The 7736-nt window shown below is 39.3% G+C and overlaps 1 protein-coding gene across 9 annotated transcripts in view; it reads left to right on the top strand.

Annotated features, from left to right (window-relative positions):
• Positions 1–449: 449 nt before the first annotated feature.
• Positions 450–7736, top strand: part of KDM6A (lysine demethylase 6A) — a 117511-nt gene continuing 110224 nt past the window's right edge. For all 9 annotated transcript variants that reach the window (XR_003212939.2, XR_003212937.2, XR_003212938.2 and 6 more), the window contains exon 1: positions 450–554. The gene's annotated coding sequence lies outside the window, so the exon portion shown is untranslated. The remainder of the gene's footprint in view (positions 555–7736) is intronic.

The following is a 7736-nucleotide window of genomic DNA, read 5'->3' as shown; positions in this document are numbered from 1 at the left end:
ATGAATGAAATAACTGGTAGAAGGAAAAATGAATTTTCTGAGGGGGAAAAAACCAACACAGAATGAGAACAAAATCAGAGATGTTTCTTTCTTGCAGATTGGAAATAATAAATCAATAAAATCAATCATTTTGCATTTCATTGATTTTTTTTTTTTTAAATGAAAAAAGCCATTATCTAAGTTAGAGGTTTGTTTTGTGTTGGGGAAATTGAATGTCCACAAATAAACCAGATTTGTTTTGATTTGCATTACAGTCAGCGAGCTTCTCAATCTGTTCCGTCTTAAATATTACATTTCTTCTTTGAAAAGTGATGCTGTGTTACTGAGAGTGTTTGTAGACTTCTTGTCTTGCAGGCTAATAAGAAACTTTATTATTTCTCAGAAAATGTATTATTTGCCTTAGTTAAATACAGAATTTTGAAAACCTTGTATCTCTTTTTCCCAGGCTGTTCGCTGCTATGAATCGCTAATTTTGAAAGCTGAAGGAAAGGTCGAGTCTGATTTCTTTTGTCAGTTAGGTCACTTCAACCTCTTATTGGAAGATTATCCAAAAGGTAAGGCTTTTTATTTCTTCTGATAAATGTCTTTGGGGATTGTTCTTTGGTGTGACACAGCAGAATGAAAAACTCACTGTTTTCTTGGTTTGTACTTTGTACCTGTGAAAGAATTAAGACTGGTAATGTCTTTATGAAAAACAGTTGTATTCTTACTTCTCTTTTTTTTTTTTCCTTAATGAAAAAAAATAATCAAACCAAAGCACTACTGGTTCAGGTATGAATATGAAACTTCTTCAGTTTGTGCAGTTGTAGCACAGTGCCTGCTTTGTTTTTCTGGTTCTTTATTCCGTGACTGCACAAGCAGTTGAACCCCCGAGGCCTCTGAAGGATTATTGGGATGGTGGGGGACAGAGGGGCTTAGAATGAGAGCCTGTCTTAGTGCTTGATGTATATCCACAACCTCAACAGGTAAGGCTGGGCTGAGAGTGTTAATTTGGCAGCAAAAATCTGCACACAGAGATTGTTTGAAGTTCTGTTTTAAGTATTGATTAGAAGAATGGGTTGTAAGGACTTGGGGGTGGGTGGGGGGTTTTTAGGTCTGCTCCATCAGTCTTTGAAATTAGTGAAATGGTTTTGGCCATGATTACAGCCAGTGGACACAGAACCTTATGTATACTTGTGCTGTGTTGCTTGTGGGTCAGCACAGTGGTTTTTGGTAGTGGGGTGGATTCCCAGAGACAGACACTCTGCTGTGTTGCTGACAGAGGTACAGGGTCAGACCTTCAGCTTGTCCTGTTTCCACTTCATTGCACACTGGCTGTCAGTCCCAGTGTCTGATGCCTGCCTGCCTGCCTTTCAGAGGTGTGGGTGGGAGCTAGTTAGAACAGGGTGGAATATTTTTTTTTTAATGGGGAGTCCTTTTTCATTGTTTTTGCTTTTTGATTTTGATATGAATACAGTTCTGGTTGACTTTGTATCGGGGAAAGCAAACAACACTCACGCCCTGTAAATGTGTACTCCCACCCCATACCCTTTTCCAAACAAAAATACTAGTTTACAATTACCTTGGGATGTAGAAACAGGGAAATGAATTACAAGTGATAGTAGTTCAAAAGCACTGCTCAGTGACTCAGGCTGGCTGTGGATTGTTTCACAGCAGTGTCTGAGTCCACTGGTTCGCTGTGTCTGACATAAACCAGTGTGAGTTTGGGCTCCTGGACCTTCATTTTTGAAGTGAGAAGTGATTAGATTTGAGATAACTCAGGAGGAATTTGCAGTTATCTAAATTCAGTCTGAAAATTCAGAAGGGTTTAGGTGATGGAGGCATCTGTCTTGTACCTCATCCCAGCCAACTAGTGTAGTATAACCTCTGGTTATACCAAGTCCAGAGCCATGGGAAAATGTGAAGGGAACATGGCAACATGTTTGCTGTGGAATCTACTAAGTAATAGGCTGATCCTATGTTTTTGTATTTATTTTGTTTTGTTTTATTTTAAGAAAACTCTGCCACCCCCTCTGCAAACAGCTTACAGTGCTGTTCCTGATTAGCCTAATACAATTAGGTGTGATGTGAGTGCAGTATGACTTACTAGATATATTTTACTTAGCAAAACCAGCACAGGATTATGGGCTGAACTGTATTAACTCTGCTTTTGAGTTGATAACAGTTAAGAGTGACAGGACCAGGTGTTGCTATGGATCAGAGGCAGGGTTTACTGATGGGGAGTCTGCTTTGTACTCTGCATATGGTTTTTAAGAGCAAGCATTAAAAAATCCAAATGATGATTGAAAATACCAGTTCTCCAGAACTGTAAATGAACATGAGCAGAACTATGTGGGAAGAAACATCTAGGCATTAAAAATCTGAATTAAAATACTTTAAACTTTCTTAGATGCCCATTTAAAGTCACATCTCAATCATGAAAGAAGTCTCAGGAAGAGAAAAAATTTTTTTAGTTGTGGAGTATTAAAAAAAAGAAAGGTGTATCTTTATTTTTAAAAAAATGGGATAGTAGTGAAAATAATACTGGAGAAATTTAAATCGATGTGAAAAGAGAAGTTAAAGGGCTTTTTAATTAAGTGAGGGACACATGTGCCTATTCACAACAGTTTTTGAACTCCAGTAGCAAAGACTGTAAAAGTATTATCCTCAATGCAAAAAGTCATAGGTGTTCTATAATTAATTTACTACTGTTATTTGAAAGAAGTAGAATGCTTGTGTTGCATTATAAATTTAAAATAAAAATAAATTTTATTCCATGCTATGGATTCTGTTACTTAATTATCATACATTCTAGTTGCAATTATAGTTAAATTTTAAATGATTTGCAACAGATAAGAGAGTTCAGAATGTTTTGATCTCACTAATGTATATTTTATCCAGTTTTTAAGTCCTGAAGTTCCAGAAGTATAAACTACTGAGAAGCATGATCTTCAGAACTATAAAACTGAAGTCAGTCTTGAAGAAAGTTATGGAGAGGTTGATGTGTTTAATACATTGGATGTAATTAATAAAATATCACAGGATAGCAGCATGAGTAATGCTGCACAACTTTTATTTTTTCTTGGAAGCCTATTATTTAATTAAATACCTTCAAGAAATATGTACACCTTTGTATATAATGTAGAAAGTGTGTCTTTAATAAAGGCAAAAGTTTATAAAGGCAAAAGTTTTTGTTTAAAAATGCAATAAAATTTGTGTGAAGCAGAACAAAATGGTTAGTTGCCTGCAGAACTGGTATCAGTGGTCAAGGTGAAGCAGTGCTGGGTTGATGGAGATCTGGGTTTCATGTTGATAGTTTTTTCTCTTGATCTCCCTCTCATTTTTTCCACAAATACTTTGACAACCAAGGACCGTGCAGTCGGATGCATTTGTTATGTATTAGTATTTTCATGTAGCTAATACCTTCTTTTGAGTGTGGTAAAAAACCCTGTAGGTTGTTTCTTTATAAGGACTAGGATTCATACCCTGCAAAAGAGTGACCTTGAGAAAGATTCACGACAGGTTGCAGAATAAAACCAACATTATTGAGCTAACCAGGCACAGCCCTTGCTGTGTATACACAGAGGATATCAGTGAGGGACAGGCTACCTTTGAAAGTGCAGGAAGTTGATGTCTGCTGAACTCTTCAGTATATTTAGCATATATATTTATATTTTTAATGAAACCTGTTAAATGATGTAGTAATTTCCCTTGAAGTGCATTATGTTTTCTGTCATGTGGCCACTGAAGTCCAGATTTAATATGCTTTTTCTTTTGTTTTTTTTCCATAAAAAGAAGTACTTGTCTCCAGCAGAAGTTGAATTCACATCAGAAATTACTGGATGAGATTCCTTCTCATTATATCTGAGCTTAGATTGGAATATCCCAATGTAATTCCTAGCCTTTAAAATGTCTGAAGCTGGTCTGCAACCTGTAGTTTTTCCAAAATGTAATAAGTTTGAAGGGCTGTGGATACCTAAAGGGTTTTCTCTGAAGTCATGCAATGGAGTTGTCTTGTTGTAGTGGCGCTCTGCTGCTATTAGGAGAAGATGCTTTTTGCATGTTCTGAATCCTGTGAGCCAGTGACTTGAGTTCAGATCCTTCTGACCAAGGCAGGTGGATCCAGCTTAGCCCATATGCTCAAGATGGGTTCTGTGCTCAGCTTTCCTTGTCTTGATTATGACTGGTCAGAATTTGGCTTCAGGGTTTCCCAAAATGGGAATGTTCTCTCCTCTCAGCGAGGAAAAGTATTTTGTTTCCTCAGTAGCATTGTCTTAACTCTAATCTGATGTCTTCCTCCTTTCTTTTTTAATGAGGCAGCTCTTCCCCAGCTGTTGGATTGTTCCGGAGGCTCCCAAGGCCGTTGTTCCTGGGCGTGCCTTCAGTGGCACCCCCGTGTCTGTGCTGGCACAGCTGAGCCTGCAGCTGTGTGGGGAACTGATCCAACTGAAAAATAACCCAGCACAAAAATGTGATGCAGTTGCCCCAGAATGTGAAACCTCAGCCTTGGGTTTTGCTGGAGGAGGCAGATGGGTTGTCATGGAGGCTTTTGGATGCTGGGAGCATTGGGAATCGGGATAGGACTCCCTGGTGGAAACCTGTGAACTTAGTTTGCTACTGCATTCCTTGGGAGGGCTGGATTTTTACCAAAATTATTTGCTCTACTCTTGGAGGAAACTGATGCTACATCACTAACTGGAGATTATTTTTTATTTCATGCCTCTGCTTTCCATAAGAAGTACAGAGTGTGTAGATAGTGATGCTTAAGGTTTGGGATCTAGCTGCTGCTGTTTAATGAGCTCATGGACTCTCACATCATCTGGGTTTTCCTTAGGGAACCTTTCATCCCTTTTGTAGAAGGGTCACATGTGTTGACCGTGTTCCAGCCCGTGACTTGGAGGACAGTTGCACAAGTGGTGATGTGCTTTCATAATTTGCCTCCTTGAATTGCTGTTCTCTAAGCAAAATTCCTGGAAGTAGAAAATGCGATTAATGAATGATTTGGGACAAACATGCAATTACTCATGCCACAGTTACTAAAGCACAATAAATACTGCACTCAAATAATTCTTATTGCTGTACTCAAGTGGTGTTCACGGTTCTAAATGTGATATGTCTGAACAGTTTTAGCAATACTTATTTTGATTATAGGTAGTGACTGCATTGTCAAAAGAAATAATATAAAAATATTTTATAGAAGATAGTGTTTCTTAGTACAGGGGAATTAATTTTTTTTTAGTAATTAAGCTAAAATTAAAAAAAAAAAAAAGGCCAGAAAACCCCCAGAATGTTTATTGAGCAGCTCATTTATTAAGATGCAACCTAAACACAAAATTTAAACATTTTTTGATTGTTCATGTGTAAAATTGTGTGCTTGCAAGTCAGTTGCAGTTCTGTAGAGAATTTCTCTGGTGTTTAGTGTCTTAGTCTTCTAGGAATTTGAAGGAAAGTATTGTCATTAGGGAGCATTTCCATGTGCTGTGCTCTGAGGTACAAGATAGTAGGAGTCATTTTATGAAACATAAGGGAGAACTTCCCAGCATAAACAGGGTTTATGTATTGGCTGCTGCCAGGCTGTTCTGTCTTACTGATGAGTCCTGAAGAACTCAAATGGATTTTAAGCAGCAAAGCCACCTGAATGAGTTGAACAGGACATGACTGTTTTCAAGTAGGTGTGATTTTTAGGTTTAAGGATTTTTATTTTGTTGTTTGTAATTGGTAATAATTAGTAGAATTTGAGTTGCTTCTATTTAGAGCTGTTTATTTCATATTCAGGATGGAGTTGAATTTTAGGTGGTTTATTTTCAGGTGTTTCAAACCATTACATCAGATTGCTGTAGAAAGAAGACTCTTATCTTAAGCCTAGATCATTAAAATGTTCTTTATAAATTGTATGTGTGTGGAGCAAAGTTTAGCAGTAGACGATTTTATTATAAAATACATGGTTGTTGACTGGTCGTCTGAAAATTTTTATTTGGGGCAGTGTTCTAAATAAGCACTTAATTGTTAAAATTCCTCTTGTGGAATTTGCTCTTTGAAGGATTTTTGAGCTTGATGAGAATCCATTGGGTTTCTTCTTCACTAATATTCTCAATATTTTAAGACCCTTCATAGAGTTCATGACCTAAAGGATCTGTAAACTTCTTGCCAAACTCTTGTGTATGTACATTTAATACTTCTTGGGACAGTGAGCTTCACACCACTTGACTGCATTGTATTTCCAGATGAGGATGTGCAGTTGTTAATAATATTTCTTAGAGGACTGTTTGCTGATTTTTCTTTCATAAATGTATGCTTCTGTTGCCTTTGTGTGTCTGCCTTCATTCTGTGTTATAAGGAAGACATGTTTTAGGCTTCTTTGATGGTCTCTTTGGTACTTTCAGCACAAATCTCTGGAGGAAACAGAGAGCAACCTCTTGCCTGAGGCCTTAGAACAAAAGACCTGAGCTGACTTTTTGCTGCTCTCACTTCCACAACATTTTTTTGGTTATTATAGAATTGCAGAATCAAGTAGGTTGTAAAAGGCCTTTAAGATCACCCAGTCCAATTGTTCACCCAGCACTGCGAAGTCCACCACTAAACCTTGTCCCTATGCAACACATCTACACATCTTTTAAATACCTCCAGGGATGGAGACTCCACCACTTCCCTGGACAGCCCGTTCCAGTGCTTTACAACCCCCTTGGGTGACAAAATTTTTCCATCTATCCAATCAAAACCTCACCTGGCGCAACTTGAGGCCATTTCTTCTTGTCCTGTCACTGGTTAATTGGATGAAGAGACCTATCCACCCTCGACCTGGCTACAACCACCTTTCAGGGAGTTGTAGAGTATGATCAAGGTCTCTCCTGAGCCTCCTTTTCTCCAGGCTGAACACCCCCAGCTTCCTCAGCCATTCCTCATAGGACTTGTGTTCCAGACCCTTCCCCAGTTCTGTTGCCCTTCTCTGGACTCGCTCCAGCACCTCAATGTCCTTCTTGTCATGAGGGGCCCAAAACCGAACCCAGGATTTGAGGTGTGACCTCCCCAGTGCTGAGTACAGGGGGAGGGTCACTACTCTGGCCCTGCTGGACACACTGATACAAGCCCAGGTGTCAGTGGCCTTCTTGGCCACGTGGACACACGCTGGCTCTTGTTCAGCTGCTGTCAGCCAGCACCCCCAGATCCTTTTCCACCGGGCAGCTTTCCACCCCCTCTGCCTGTAGTGCTGCAGGGGTTGTTGTGACCCAAGGGCAGGACCTGGCACTTGGCCTTGTTGAACCTCACACCATTGGCCTCAGCCCTCCAACCCCTGTCCAGGTGGTTGATGATGATATTAAACAGGACTGAGCCCCAGACTGAGTCCTGGGGAACCCCACTGGTGACGGGCTGCCAGCTGGATGGAACTCCAGTCCCCACCACTCTCCGGGCCCGGCTGTCCAGCCGGTTTTATACCCTGTGAAGTCAATTCCATTGACTCAGCCTTGGAATTTCCTCACCTTTTGACTTCTTGAATTTTATGTTTCAGCAGTGTTCATCTTGCTAGGTTAAAACACTGTTGTGGGTAAACGTTGCACTATGTAATAAGCTGTTTCTACATTCTGCATATGTCTCCTGAGTGTTTAATGAAGATTTATTTTTTCCTGGAAGTAGTCAGATTTAAAGCAAAAGATGAGCCCTTTTCATGCTTCCATTGTACAGTTCTTCAGTTAATTTTCTATCTTACTATTCGTTTTCATATCAACTAGTGCTTGCATAAAAATTAAAATAAAAATAAT

Source organism: Manacus vitellinus, unplaced genomic scaffold, assembly GCF_001715985.3.
Source record: "Manacus vitellinus isolate BGI_N305 unplaced genomic scaffold, ASM171598v3 scaffold_7_pilon, whole genome shotgun sequence".
NCBI classification, from domain to species: domain Eukaryota; kingdom Metazoa; phylum Chordata; class Aves; order Passeriformes; family Pipridae; genus Manacus; species Manacus vitellinus.
This window is presented reverse-complemented; position numbering and strand designations above follow the sequence as displayed.